Raw genomic sequence first — 15,964 nt, 5'->3', positions numbered from 1 at the left:
ATATCATCTGTCAGAACAAGGCCAGGGGTGGACTACAGATCGGACCATCAATTACTCATAAGCAAGTTTAAGTTGAAGCTCAAAAAGATTAGAACAAGCCCATGAGAGCCAAAGTATGACCTTGACCATATTCCACCTGAATTTAGAGACCATCTCAAAAATAGATCTGGTGTGTTGAACACTAATGACCGGATGACCAGACGAGTTGTGGAATGGCATCAAGGACATCACACATGAAGAAAGCAAAAGGTCATTAAAAAGACAGGAAATAAAGAAAAGACCTAAATGGATGTCAGAAGAGACTCTGAAACTTGCTCTTGAACAGCAAGTAGCTAACGTAAAAGAAAAAAATGATGAAATAAAAGAGCTGAACAGAAGATTTCAAAGAGTGGCTTGAGAACACAAAGTGAAGTATTATGATGACATGTGCAAAGAGCTGGAGTTAGAAAATAAAAATGGAAAAACACACTCAGCATTTCTCAAGCTGAAAGAACTGAAGAAAAAATTCAGGCCTTGAGTTGTGATACTGAAGGACTCTACAGGGAAAATATTAAATGACATAGAAAGCATCAAAAGAAGGTGGAAGAAATACACAGAGTCACTATATCAAAAAGAATTGGTCGATGTTCAATCATTTCAGGAGGTAACATATGACTGGAAACCAATGGTACTGAAGGAAGAAGTTCAAGCTGCACTGAAGGCATTGGTGAAAAAAAAAGCTCCAGGAGTTGACGGAATATCAGTGGAGATGTTTCAACAAACAGATGTAGCGGTGGAAGTTCTCACTTGTCCCTGCCAGGAGATTTGGAAGACAGCTACCTGGCCAACCAACTGGAAGAGATTCATAGTTATGCCTATTCCCAAGAAAGGGGATCCAACTGGGTGTGGAAATTACTGAACAAAATCATTAATATCACATGCAAGCAAAATTTTGTCAAAGGTTATTCAAAATTGGCTGCCACAGTGTATCAACAGAGAACTGCCAGAAATTCAAGCCAGATTCAGAAGAGGATGTGGAACCAAGGGTATCATTTCTGATGTCAGATGGATCCTGGCTGAAAGCAGAGAATACCAGAAGGATGTTTACCTGTGTTTTATTGACTATGCAAAGGCATTTGACTCTGTGGATCATAACAAATTATGGATAACATTGCAAAGAATGGGAATTCCAGAACACTTAATTGTGCTCATGAGGAATCTGTACATGGATCAAGAGGCAGTCGTTTGAACAGAACAAGGGGATATGGCATGATGTAAAGTCAGGAAGGGTGTGCGTCAGGGTTGTATCCTTTCACCATACCTATTCCAACTGAATGCTGAGCAAATAATCTGAGAAGCTAGACTGTATGAAGAACGGGGCATCAGGATTGGAGGAAGACTGATTAACAACGTGTGTTTCGCAAATGACACAACCTTGCTTGCTGAAAGTGAAGAGGTCTTGAAGTACTTACTGAAGGTCTTGAGGATCAAAGACCACAGCCTTCAGTATGGATTGCACCTCAACATAAAGAAAACAAAAATCCTCACAACTGGACAAATAAGCAACATCATGATAAATGGATAAAAGATTGAGGTTGGCAAGGATTTCATTTTGCTTGGATCCTCAATCAACACTCACGGAAGCAGCAGTCAAGAAATCAAAAGACACATTGCTTTGGGCAAATCGGGTGCAAGAGACCTCTTTAAAGTGTTAAAAACCAAAGATGTCACCTTGGGGACTAAGGTGCACCTGACCCAAGCCATGGTGTTTTCAATTGCCTCATATGCATGTGAAAGCTGGACAATCAATAAGAAAGACTGGAGAAGAATTGACACCTTTGAATTGTGGTGTTGGCGAAGAATATTGAATATACCACGGACTGCCAAAAGAACTAACAAATCTGTCTTGGAAGAAGTACAACCAGAATGCTCCTCAGAAGCAAGGATGAAGAGACTGTGTCTCACATACTTTGGACATGTCAGGAGGGATCAGTTCGTAGAGAAGGACATCATGCTGGGTAAAGTAGAGGGTCAGCGAAAAAGAGGAAGACCCTCAAGGAGATGGATTGATACAGTGGCTGCAACAATGGGCTCAGGCGTGGCAACAATTGTGGGGGCTGTTGCAGGACTGGGCAGTGGTTCGTTCTGTTGTGAGTGGGGTCGCTATGAGTTGGAATTGACTCCACGGCACCTAACAGCAACAACAACATTAATCCTGATGGAGTCTGTCTGAAGCCTTTCTTCCAGCTGGGCTAATTTCTGGTCTGTTCTGAGGGATGGGAAGCTGGTCCCTGTCCACCAGGGCATCCAGATCCAACTTTTCCTGGAATCAGCCAATTTTGATCTCTCTCTCTCTTCACTTCTTGTGTCTCAGTCAGCTCCTTCTCCTGTGGAGACATGACCCTAACCCCCTCAGAGGAGAGATGGGGTGGAGGTGACATGGGCGTCGTTCAGGGCCTTAACCCATTACTCCTCCAGCAATTAAAGGCCACACTCTCTTTTTTCTTTCTGGAAGATAAAAAATGGAGGGAGAAGAGTTAATTTTATTTTCTCTTTGAAATTTGTGAGGGAGAATGCATCAAATCCTGTACCAGTCTGGCTTAGAAAATACTCTCAGAAGCTGTAATCAGTGGGGAGAGGAGATCTTATACACAGGGTACATTTCTACATTAAAACCTATTTTAAATTTTATTATCTACCTCTTGCTACTTCATGTCCTCTTCTCTGCCCCTTGTATTTATTAGAGGCTGGATATGGATTTCTTTCCTGAGAGAACTTTCATAATAATGAAGTGTACTTGACAGTTGCTCACAGTGAATACAGGATTGAAAGATATTCTGCAAGGAAAATGGATAGCCTTGCTTTCCTCTGTGTGAGAGAAATATATGGGGTAAAATAGACCAATAATTTTTCAAAATAGAAGTTTTGAAGGCTGCTTTTGCATAGAGAAGTTAAGAGCTCCTTGAAGTGATAGAAGGTGTGAGAGATATTGTAATTACTACTTCACCCCCTGTCAGGCCCCCATTTTCTTTTTTAATATACCAGCATTCTTTGGGGTTCAAGCCTCTTCACATTTTTCTTGTGCTTTCGCTGCATTGACTTTTTTTTTTCATGAGGTGCCTGAGTGAGAAAACCAAGCAGAGCCCACTCTCGGCACTGCCAAGCCTCACTCTTTGATGGATGTTCATGCAGTTTTCTCATTATTTTTCTGTCAGAATTCATAGAAACAATGTAAACTACTCTATTTCCAGACCATTATGTTAGTTTACTCCGTGATAATTTAAGCTGCATATTCTTTTTCTGATTTGAATTTAACGATAACATTTTTTTAAAAAGATAAGTCAAGAAGATTTCCCGAATAAATTTTGGATGACAACTGCTTAAGGTGCAGTTCCCCCCACCTCCTTGAATTGCTTTTTGTTGGACCTGAATTTTCCTCACTCAATTTAGCGATCATTTCTTTCTGTAAGTATTATAAGCGAACTCCGTGACTGACATGGTAGGCTATCTCAGAGAGGCATCCTTTGGACTCTGCTGTCTTTCATTCAAGTGAACAAGAAAGTAGATAGCTGAAATACCAGTCACCCTCCAAGATCAGCCCCAGGATTGAATTCAAGTAATTGGTTAAAGTGGGAAGCGTTTCTGAAGATCGTCTTCTCAACCCTCCCATATTAGGTTTGCATATTTTTTATTCTGTCTTTTCCAGAACCCTCTTAGCTTCTGTGTGTCAATTGTGCAGAATTGCGTGTCTGGCTCAAGAGTCTTCTCCCATCCCATTCTCCATTGCTTCTCTAGGTAGAATTGTCTGGGCGCACGATGTTGTTTATATATTTTTCTCCAGACAAGAGTTAAAGTCCACCTCCCATTTTCTGTCAGATCATGGATTCATTTCCTATATTGCTTTAGGATGGCAGAACAGACCGCTTTTGTGGATGGCAGCATAGAAACCTTCAGAAGTGGAGAGATTTTTCAAATACCTCAAGGGGTAGACTTTTAGATATTTCTAATATGTCATTGGAGCCCCTGAGTGGTGCAAGCTGTTAATTTGTTTGGCTGTTAACCAAAAGATTGGAAGTTAGAGGTACTTTGGAAGAAAGGCCTGTCAATCTACTTCCAAGAAATCAGCCATTGAAAACCCCAGTTCTACTCTGACACACATGGAATCACCCTGAGTCAGAGTCAACTCGATGGCATTTTTTTTTTTTTTAATATGTCAATTGCTGTTCTTAAAAAATAAATCTAGAAATCAGATTTCCTGGTTAGTTTGGTAGGTTTAAAAAATATTCCGAGAACAGTACTCTTTCTTTTTTTTAATTCTCTCGCTTCTCTTAATTTTGCCTTATAGTCCTGACCTGTACTTTCAGGTAAGCTTTTGGCTTTGTGCGTAACTGAACTTTTAAATTTTCAGTGCATTTTGAGAAGGTTGATTACATTTAGAGGAAGGTAAATGGTGTTACTCTAAGAGATAGCTTCTAAGGTAAAATATTCCCTTAATTCAAGTTTCACATCATAAAAGAATTTCTAAAGCTGGAGTGAGGACAAAAGAATAACTTCTTGGATGCCTGTAAGACTCTGACCCGTCTCCTCCATTATTAATCTTTTCCCCTTGGTTACTGGTGTCTCAGTCTCCAAGTCCCACGTAACCGTGGAGTTTAATTCTCCTTGGTCTCCTCATAACCAGGCAGAGCTAAATCTTTTTATTTTATTCCCTGCTCTAGTTGAAAGAATTCATGACTGTCTCCCTTTATTTTTCTCTCAGAATCCATAGAAACCACGTACAGGCTTTTGCTTAAAAAAAAAAAATAAAATGCTACTTGAGTTGCGTTGTCACAGGATGGAGCAGCAGAAGTACTCTTTCTGTTGAGGTGGAAGTCTGGAGAAAAGATGAACCCACATTGAAAGCATTTCAATTACGGCATAGTCTACCCAGTTTTCTTTCATTATAAAGAAAACCACACTTACAAAATCAGCCAGAAAGCTTATATGCTTGAGTAAATTTTTGTAGGAAAGTTTTAAAAGAGTATTTGTGGGCAGCTTTTATTCTTTTCTCTTTATCTTGGTCCCCTTGCTCTTAAATAGTATTTAAGAAATGCTATTCAATTCTATACAGGAGCAAGACTTTACAGTACTGAAGTGCTTTAACGTGGCTCTCCCACTATTACTGTTTAGGAGAGATGTCTGAGTGGGAGAAAGTGTTGAATTTTCCAACAATTTACTCCGATGCAGAAAAGTCAAGAGAATGGCAAAGACAGATGTTCTAAAGTAAGAAAAAAATTTACCTAAGTATCCTATGAGATAGAATATCTAAATTCGTTATGAAAACAAAAAAGTATCCCTGCATCCTCTTTTCCTCATCTTTTTTATAAAATTAAATTTTACTAGTCTGCAAATTAGTTTTGAGGGAAGAGCTAAATACTCCCTCAGCATTTCTCTCTTCACCAAGACTGGCCTTTGATTGTTTTCCTAAGGTGATTGGAAAACCAAAATTGATGAGACCAACTCCATTATTTTCTTTCTCATCTCTGTTTTTAGCTTGTCATCCCATTTTTTTTTCCTATCAAGATTAATGAGGGAGAAAAGGGAAGCTCTTTTTTCCCAGCTATTATCACTGAAATGGATCAATTTCTTCTTTTTAAGGATGCAAATCTTGATGGAAAATGAGCTCTCTTGAAAATAATACCTCAATTATTTTTCAAGAAATGGACTGTCTTTTACAGACTCATTTAGTAACGAGAAGCATTGAAAATAATAATTCAAAGAGTAGATGCTCTTGATTCAATCCTGGCATTATAGACTTCAAATGGTATTTTCAGTAATTGTGTTTTTTTTTTTCTCTCTCTCTTTTCATCTCATGTCCCCATTTGCTCTGTAAATTTTAGGTACATGCTGTGATCTGGGCACAAACTTTTACTTAAAGAATTTTAAATATGTCTTTCCACTAAACATCTTTCAGGGAAAAAACAAAAACAAAAAAGGCCTCTGAGAGGGCAGCCTTTTCAAATTGATTGCCTTTCATCAAAGAAATAGAGAAGAAATGAGAGCCACTAAGGAAAATATTTTCCGAAATAAAACATATGATTACTTAGAAGAGAAAAACTTTCAGAAAATTGCATTAGGATAGAGAAATACCCTGGGAGGAAGCTAGATTTTGGTAAATGTGTTTTTCTGTTTCTCTGATGGGTCCTTTAACCACATGTCTCAGAGGAACAAAGTGAGGTTTCACCTCCATAGACAGTTCTGTGAGGTGGCGTTTCAGTGCTTTTTCAGGCTGGCCATTTCTGACTCTCAAACCTGATTAGGTGTTCCTGTGGTATGATTCATAACTCACCTCCTTTGTGGCATTCACCACAATACCAATCAATGTGTAATTATGTCCTAATTTTCTTCTCTTCAGCTGCACTGTACCCTACATCAACTACGTAGAATTGAGCTGCTTAAATTATTAACAGGAAACCTGTATTTAATTCAAGTGCGGGGAGGGGGGGAGTACTTTTATTCTTTCTCTTTGTCTCATTTACTTTCCTTCTCAGTGAAATCTCTTCTTTTGAATTCCGTGCATGACTAAGCTTTTACGTGACTGCGATATTTTAACTAGATTTTTTTTCTTTTCTGTTAACATAGTTTAGGGAAAATTCCTCTGGGAATGAAGTTATCAAAGTAACTGTCTTTCATTGAAAAAACAGAAGTAAAGAGAACTGCTCTGACAGGTACTTTCTGAGGTGAAAAATTAAGAGGTAGTAGAATATCTAAATATTACACGAGGATGGTGATATAATCGTCTGGAATTAAATAGACTTGATTTTTTTTTCTTTTTAGCCTTTAAACTTAGTCTGCCATGAACGGACAGGGGGAGGGAAGTGTGGGGAGCAAGAATCTCCCCTGGTGTTTCTGGTGCCCTCCTCCTTCTGTCAGAAATCACCTCAAAATGTTTTCCCAAGGAGAAACAAAATGGCAGCCTGAACTCCAGAATCCCCTCACTCACCACCCCCCTCCCCACTTCTCTCTGTCACTCGAGCTAATAGCTCTGTACCATTATTTTTCCTGTCAGAATTAATAGGGAAATATTCTTTTCCTAAAGCCATTAGTTAAGTGATATTGCTTACAGAATTGCTGAAACAGGATAACACCTCCTTCTCCAAGGTGTAAATCTTAAGAAATGATGAGGCAATTGCTTAAACACATCAATTGTATTCCAAAGCCTGAACTTTTCCTCTACAATTTTCATTTAGCATTAAGAAAGTTTGAAAGTAATGATCCATAAAGTAGATCCTCTTGATTCAATTTTGGCACTAAAGAATTCAAATAATATCAAGGGCTTTTTTTTTTTTTTTTCATCATTTAAGTTTCCCTTCTTCCCTGTCATTTGTCCTCTTGTTACTTCAGAACATTCTCTTATTGTCTGGATGTGATGAAACTTCTAACTTACTGAAAGATTTTAAGTATACTTTCACACTAAATATGTTTTTCTGGAGAAAATGGCAAGTGAAGTGTTCTCAAACTGATTGCTTTTCATCAAAGGAAGAGAAGAGAAATGAGAACCACAGAGAAAAGTGGCCTCTGAAAAAAGAGTTCTGAAAATGATTACTTAGAAGAGGCAAAGTTTCAAAAAAACATTAGGGTAGTACAGAAATACTCTAGATAGTTTGTTCTTGTTAGGTGCCTATGCATGGATTTTTGACTCAGAGAGACCCCATGTACTGCCCCATTGGATTTTCTTGGCTATAGTTTTTTTTTGTGTGTGTAACCATTCTTACCCTCCTTTTCTGAATTGTTCCTCCCCCATTAACATAAACTCATTATCCCCTGCAAGCTTCCTATCTAACCTTTCGAGTTGCTGTTGTCAATTTGATCTCATATAGGTATCTTTTTATTTTATTGTACTTTAGCTGAAGGTTTACAGAGCAAACTAGCTTTTCATTAAACAATTAATACACATATTGTTTTGTGACACTGGCTGCCAACCCCATGACATGTCAACACTCTCTGCTTCTCGACCTTGGGTTTTCCATTACCAGCTTCCCTGTCCCCTCCTGCCTTCTCATGCTTGCCCGTGGGCTGGTGTGCCCATTTAGTCTCATTTTGTTTTACGTTGTTGTTAGGTGCTGTCTAGTCGGTTCTGACTCATAGGGACCCTATGCACGACAGAATGAAACACACTGCCCAGTCCTGCTCCATCCTTACAATCGTTGCTATGCTTGAGGTCATTGTTGCAGCCACTGGGTCAATCCACCTTGCTGAGGGTCTTCCTCTTTTTTTTCACTGACCCTCTACTTTACCAAACGTGGTGATCTTCTCCAGGGACTGATCCCTTCTGATAACTTGTCCAAGGTGTGTGAGACATAGTCTCGCCACCCTTGCTTCTAAGGAGCATTCTGGCTGTACTTCTCCAAGACAGATTTATTTGTTCTTTTGGCAGTCCATGGTATATTCAGTATTTTTTGCCAACACCACAATTCAAAGGCGTCAATTCTTCTTCAGTCTTCCTTATTCATTATCTAGCTTTCATGTGCATATGAGGTGATTAAAAACACCATGGCTTGGGTCTGGAGCACCTTAGTCTTCAAGGTGACATCTTTGCTTTTCAACACATTAAAGAGGTCTTTTGCATTAGATTTGTCCAATGCAATGTGTCTTTTGATTTCTTGACTGCTGCTTCCATGGCTGTCGATTGTGGATCCAAGTAAAATGAAATCCTTGACAACTTCATTCTTTCCTCCATTTATCATGACGTTGCTTATTGGTCCAGTTGTTTGGATTTTTGTTTTCTTTATACTGAGGTGCAATCCATACTGAAGGCTGTGGTCTTTGATCTTCATCAGTAAGTGCTTCAAGTCCTGTTCACTTTCAGCAAGGAAGGTTGTGTCACTTGGATAAAGCAGGTTGTTAATCAGTCTTCCTCCAATACTGATGCCCTGTTCTTCTTCATATAGTCCAGTTTCTTGGGTTATTTGCTCAGCATACAGATGGAATAGGCATGGTGAAAGGATACAACCCTGACACACACCTTTCCTGACTTTAAACCACAGAGTATTCCCTTATTCTGTCCAAACAACTGCCTCTTGATCCATGTACAGGTACCTCACGAGCACAATTAAGAGTTCTGGATTTCCCGTTCTTGGCAATGTTATTCATAATTTGTTATGATCCACAGAGTCAAATGCCTTTGCATAGTCAATAAAACACAGGTAAACATCCTTCTGGTATTCTCTGCTTTCAGCCAGGATCCATCTGACGTCAACAATGATATCCCTGGTTCCATGTCCTCTTCTGAATCTGGCCTGAATTTCTGGCAGTTCCCTGTCGATATACTGCTGCAGCCACTTTTGAATGATCTTCAGCAAAATTTTGCTTGTGTGTGATATTAATGATATGGTTCAATAATTTCCACATTTGGTTGGATCACCTTTCTTGAGAATAGGCATAAATATGGGTCTCTTCCAGTTGGTTGGCCAGGTAGCTGTCTTCCAAATTTCTTGGCATAGATGGGTGAGTACTTCCAGTGCTGCACCCGTTTATTGAAACATCTCAGTTGGTATTCCATTAATTCTTGGAGCCTTGTTTTTCACTAATGCCTTCAGAGCAGCTTGGACTTCTTCCTTCAGTACCATCGGTTCCTGATCATATGCTACCTCCTGAAATGGCTGAACATTGACTAATTCTTTTTGGTATAATGACTCTTTGTATTCCTTCCATCTCCTTTTGATGCTTCCTGCCTCGTTTACTATTTTCCCCATAGAATCCTTCACTATTGCAACTCGAGGCTTGAATTTTTTCTTCAGTTCTTTTAGCTTGAGAACGCTGAGCCTGTTCTTCCCTTTTGGTTTTCTATCTCCAGTTCCATTAGGGCTCCTTTCTAGAAACGGTTAGAGATGGATATATATATACACATATATATTTTGCCTTCCTTTCGTGAGTCTCTCAGCTTATCTCTGCCGGAGTTACTAGTGTATGAGGATTTGCCTTCCTCTATTAGCTGTCCACTCTGACTCTCTGCTGAAGGACTAACTTGACACTTAGCACTTCCTGCTCACACTTGGGTACAATCTGAAGGTTTTCCTCATTATTTTCAATCTGAATTTTAGAGCCAATATCATTATTTGTCTTTTTTCTTTCAAACTAATAAAGCAATGCCATGATTATTATAACAAAGAAAGCTACACAGGCACATCCAAGGAAAGCCTGACAGTTTCCAGCCCAATGCTCCCTGAGGCCACCAGAGTTAGGTTGGGATGCATCCTTCCACACCTTTCTCTATGTACAAACAAATATGGACAGACAAATGGGTCATATCATATGCACTAATCTGCATCTCTTTTCTTCGTAATACATCTTATGCCTAACTCTAGACCAATGTAGAGGTATTGTTTTATTTGTGGCGTAGTATGGCTATACCAGCATTTATTTATTGAACCTTCCTCCTATTGATCGACGGTTCTACTGATTCCTATCGTGTTCCCTCCAACAACCAGCAACTGCACTAAGCATTTTTGTGCAATTTCCCAAAAAGTGATTGCTGGATCAATGGTTTTATAATTACATATTTCATTTTATACAATGCTACCAGATTACTTTTCAAAAACAGGTTTAATTGGTAAAAAATCAGCCACTGTTGAGCTGACTCTGAACTCATCATGGTCCGTGTGTGTCAGAGTAGAAATGGGCTCCATGGGGTTTTCAATGGTGGATTTTTGGAAGTAGATCACCAGGCCTTTCTTCCAAGGTACCTCTGAGTGAGTGTGAACTTCTAACCTTGAGGTTTGCAGCCAGGAATGTTAACCATTTATACCACCCAGGGACTTCAAAACCAGGTTTACTTTCTGGTCAATCTTTTTCTAACAGTATTTTATAAAAGAAACTTTGCTTTAGGGAAAATGCAAAACCTGAGTGAAGCTGAAAGCTTTTCCATCATGGTTCCTGCGCATAAGCTTCTTAAATAACAAGTGGTCCTGAGCTGACCTCTCATTGGCCAAATTCAGGCCACAGATACGTTGGTTAGCACTGGGATTTTTTTTTTTTTAATTTAAAATTAATTAGTTTTCAATGTTTAAAAACACATAAAATCCACATTCCTGGCAAACAGGATCCTCAGTCCTTGCCAGCCAGAATTGGCTGGACCTGAGGGTCGGCTGCCCCCTTGAAGCTGGGAATGCTCTCCCATTCACCACAGTTCCCAAAGCCCCAGTTGCTTTCCTCACTTACATTGTCTGCCTGGCGCCTGGAGCATTGGGGTTTATGCCCAAGGTTTAGTGTAAACTAAGGTTTCTCACCCTCAGCAATGTTGACGCTTGGGGCCTGATCATTCTCTGTGGTGGGGGGGTGGTGTCCTGTGCATTGTAGGATGTTTAGCAGCATCCCTGGCCTCTACCCGCTAAATGTCAGTTAGTACCCCCACAAGTTGTGACAACCAAAGATGTCTCCAGACGTCTACCCTAGCTGAAAACCACTCATTTCGACGAATCTGCAAAACCTATTTTCCACAGAAAATTTTGAGACAAACTTTTCAAAGGCTGTTCCTGGGCAGTTTTCATTATTTCTCTTTATTCCGTCGGCCTTTGTTTTTTTACTTTATGAAGGAAAATTGTAGTCTTTACACGATCAAGCCTTAAAGTCACCAAAATGTTTGAAACCAGCCCGATTCACCTAGTTTGGAGGAAATATCTTAAGGAAGAAAGCAGTCAAAACCCTTTGCTTTCATCTCAGGAACAGAAATGCAGAGAAGGCTGCGATTACAGGTGGTTTCTGAAGTAAAAGTTTTACCTAATTACACACACGTAAAAGATAAAATTTCTAAATACTGTGTGAAGATGGTTGAATAAATCCCTGGAATAAGGGTAGACGTTGTCTTTGTTCATGCTGTTATTCTCTAGTAGTCTCTTCTGTTAGTTCATCGTGGGGCCTCAGGCCAGCTAACCCATCTTCTCAGTGGCTCTCACATCCCCCTGTTCTCACACACAAATTCTCCTCATAACGTATTTCTGAGGTGTCTGGGGAAACAGGGAAGTGGGGAGGGGTCTCTCCAGGGCTGTCTTCTTGCTCCTTTTCTGACAGGCACTAAGACCTTCCTACATCTTTCCTCATCAGAATTAATATAGAAGTATTAATTCTTTCCCCAAAGCTATTAGTTAAGCCATAGTGTTCTCAGATTGCTGAAATAGAATAATTTATTCTTCATTTGAGGGTGTAAATCTTGAGGAAAGATGAGAAACTATTTCAGGTTTATCAATTACATCCCAAGGAATAGACTTGCGCATATAATTTTCATTTAGCAATAAGGAACTTCTAAGATAATGATACATACAGTAGATTTGCCATGTTCCTTCTTGGCACTTAACATTTCAAATGGTATATATATATGTGTGTATATATATGTATATATATGTGTATATATGTATATACATGTGTATATATATGTATATATATATGTGTACATATATATATACACACCAAGACATGTGTTTTGTCTGGACATGATTAAATGTTAACTTAAAACAAGATTTTAAAGGCCATTTTGCACTAAACATAGTTTCCAGTAAACCATTTTCTCTGAGGGGAGTTGTCTTGCCCTGATTGCCTTTCTTCAAAGAAACAGAAAAGAGATGGAACTATGGAGAAAAGTGGGCTCTGAGAGAAGATATTTGTTTATGATGACTGAGAGGCAAACTTGCAAAAACTGCGTCAGGGCAGTCCACAAATATCCGAGGCTGCACTTAGCGTTTGATGAATATGCTTTTGAGTCCTTGCCTGTGGGGCTCAAGTCTGATGCTGTGCCTGCTGCTCACCGGCTCCCAAACATTTTCTGATTAGAATTGACGTCCGACATCTCCCAGCCTCTGCCTGAGAGGGATAATGACTCCTTTCTTCCATCATGTCCAGCCCCCTTTTTTTTTTTTTTTAAAGAGACTATAAACCAAACTTGTAATAGGATTGCAAAAACAAATGAATTTACTGTTGAAAAATTTTAGTATGATGACTGGTGTGCAATAGGGACTTAAAAATCTTGGCTGAACGATTACACGAATGAATGGTTTAGGCCTATCGGAGAGAAAACCAGTGGAAATAGGTGCCATGTCGAAGGATTTGATAGTCTGTGTAGTTTTACCCTTTTCCACACATAGAGGTTGGGTAAGGCTCCGTTTCACTGCCCTCTAACACCCTGAAATTTTCCACGTTTGCTTGGGGAATATTTTTTTGTGTAATTATTTGCCTACTGAATATATCCCTGCTTGGAATATAATTTCCATGAGGGCATGACTGCCTCCTTCACCCTTGAACAAATTCCTTGTGTTTAACGCCGTATCTGGCACAGAGTAAGTGCTCAATAAATATCTGAATTAAGGAGCAAATAGCTGCACACAGAGTGATTACTTTTAGAGTTCTGCTCCACTTTATTTAAGTAATTGCAAATTTTCTTGTGAAATGTTTTTCTTCTTTAAAATTTATTTTGTTTTTTGTCATTGTTGAGAATATACACAGCAGAGCATATACCAATTCAACAATTTCTACATGTACAATTCAGTGAGTTGATTACATTCTTCAAGTTGTGCAACCATTCTCACCCTCCCTTCTCAAGTTGTTCTTCCCCGTTAACATAAACTCTCTGTCCCCTAAGATTCTTATCTAATCTTTCTAGTTGACATTGTCAGTTTGATCCTGTATAGATAGTTCTTTAAAAGAGTGCAATGCTCAAGGCAGACGTTCTTTACTAGTTAAGCTGAATTATCACTGGGTTTTAAGAAGACTAAGGTGGATGTTTTTGGTTTAACATTTAAAGATCTTCTCAGGACAATAATTTCAGGGGATCATCCAGCCTCCACGGCTCCAGAAAGCCTGGACTCCGCAGGAGTTTAAAATTCTTTTCTGCATTTCTCCCCTTTTGATGAGGATTCTTCTACAGAATCTTTGATCAAAATATTCAGTAAAGGTAGCTGGGCACCATCCAGTTCTTCTGGCCTCGTGGCAAAGGAGGCAGTTGTTCATGGAGGCAATTAGCCACACATTCCATCTCTTCCTCCTATTCCTGACAAGTAACTGCAAATTTTAACTCTAGCACATTAGTACGTTCTTCAATGGCAGTGATGTTGCTAGATAATTTAATCTCAAATCAATGAATAATCTATGGGATTACTCCTACATTCTTGTTTACACTTGTGGCTTGCTTTAAAGGCCAAGGCTGTGGACTCACTTTAGCCCTTCCTTATAATTCAGACTCTGTGAACTCCAAATCAATGGAGTTTTTGGTGTATTGGGGCATCCTAAAGAAAAGTATCGAATTACTTACATTTTCAGAAAACATATTCTAGTAATATCACACTCAAGTAAAATTTTGCTGAAGATAATTCAAAAACAGTTGCAGCAGTACATCAACAGAGAACTGCCAGAAATTCAAGCGGGATTCAGATGAGGACATGGAGCAAGAGATATCACTGATGATATCAGATGAACCTTGGCTAAAAGCAGAGAATACTAGAAAGAAGTTTACCTGTGTTTTATTGACTATGCAAAGGCATTTGACTGTGTGGATCATAACAAATTATGAATAACATTGCGAAGAATGGGAATTCCAAAACACTTAATTGTGCTTATGTGGAAACTGTACACAGACCAAGAGGCAGTCATTCGAACAGAACAAGGGGATACTGCGTGGTTTAAAGTCAGGACAGGTGTGCGTCAGGTTTGTATCCTTTCACCATATTTATTCAATCTGTATGCTAAGCAAATAATCTGAGAAATGGACTATATATGAAGAAGTACAGGGCATCAGGACTGGAGGAAGGCTCATTAACAACCTTCAATATGCAGATGATACAACCTTGCTTGCTGAAAGACAAGAGGGTTTAAAGCACTTAGGAAGATCAAAGACCTCAGTATGGCTTATACCCCAACATAAAAAAAATAAAAACTCTTACAACTGGATGATAAATGGAGAAAAAAAATTGAAGTTGTCAAGGATTTCATTTTACTTGGATCCACAATCAACATCCATGGAAGCAACAGTGAAGAAATCAAACAATGTATTGCATTGGGCAAATCTTCTGCAGAAGATCTCTTTCATGTCTTAAAAAACACAGATGTTATTTAGAGGACTAAGATGAACCTGACCCATACCATACCTGTTGCCGTTGAGTCGATTCCGACTCATAGCGACCCTAAAGGACAGAGTAGAACTGCCCCGTAGAGTTTCCAAGGAGCCCCTGGTGAATTTGAACTGCTGACCTTTTGGTTAGTAGCCGTGGCACTTAACCACTACACCACCAGGGTTTCTGAACCTGACCCAAGCCATGGTATTTTCAGTTTCCTCGTATGCATGAGAAAGCTGGACAATGAATAAGGAAGACCGAAGAAGGATTGATGCATTCAAATTATGCTGTTGGCAAAGAATATCGAATATATCATGAATTGCCAGAAGAAGGAACAAATCTGTCTTGGAAGAAGTACAGCCAGAATGCCCTTTGAAAGCTAGGATGGTGAGACTTTGTCTCACATACTTTAGACATGTTATCCGGAGGGACCAGTACCTGGAGAAAGACTTCATGCTTGGTATAGTGGAGGGTCAACAAAAAAGAAGACTCTAAACGAGATGGATGGATACAGTGGCTGCAACCATGGGCTCCATCATAGCAACAATTGAGAGGATGGTGCAGGATTGAAAATTGTTTACTTCTGTTGTACACAGGGTTGCTACAAGTTGGAACCAACTGGACGCCCCCTAACAACAACATAGCATTTCAACACCGTCATACTTGAAATTGTTCTCCCCCACGCCTTGAAATTGTTATAGCCCTTTAATCAGTCTCTTCCTTTAAGCATGGATTGTCAATTACTGCTGAGGAAAATTATGAAAAACTTAGCTGTTAATCAGGAGAAGAACAGAAGGGCACAGAGAACTGAGCTGAGTGTTTGTCTAATAAGATTCACGTAATTGCGTAAGAGTGGCTGAATATCCTGAGATTGCATTATGACAGTGGGATTTGTAATTTCTGAAGAT

At 39.3% G+C, this 15,964-nt stretch overlaps 1 protein-coding gene across 4 annotated transcripts in view; it reads left to right on the top strand.

The window, feature by feature from the left end:
• ZNF831 (zinc finger protein 831) overlaps positions 1-15,964 on the top strand; it is a 139,235-nt gene that overhangs the window by 110,210 nt on the left and 13,061 nt on the right. The window lies entirely within an intron of this gene.

This window comes from Elephas maximus, chromosome 25, assembly GCF_024166365.1.
Source record: "Elephas maximus indicus isolate mEleMax1 chromosome 25, mEleMax1 primary haplotype, whole genome shotgun sequence".
Taxonomy (NCBI): Eukaryota; Metazoa; Chordata; class Mammalia; order Proboscidea; family Elephantidae; genus Elephas; species Elephas maximus.
Note: the sequence above shows the minus strand (reverse complement) of the source record. Positions and strands in the feature narration are given on the sequence as shown.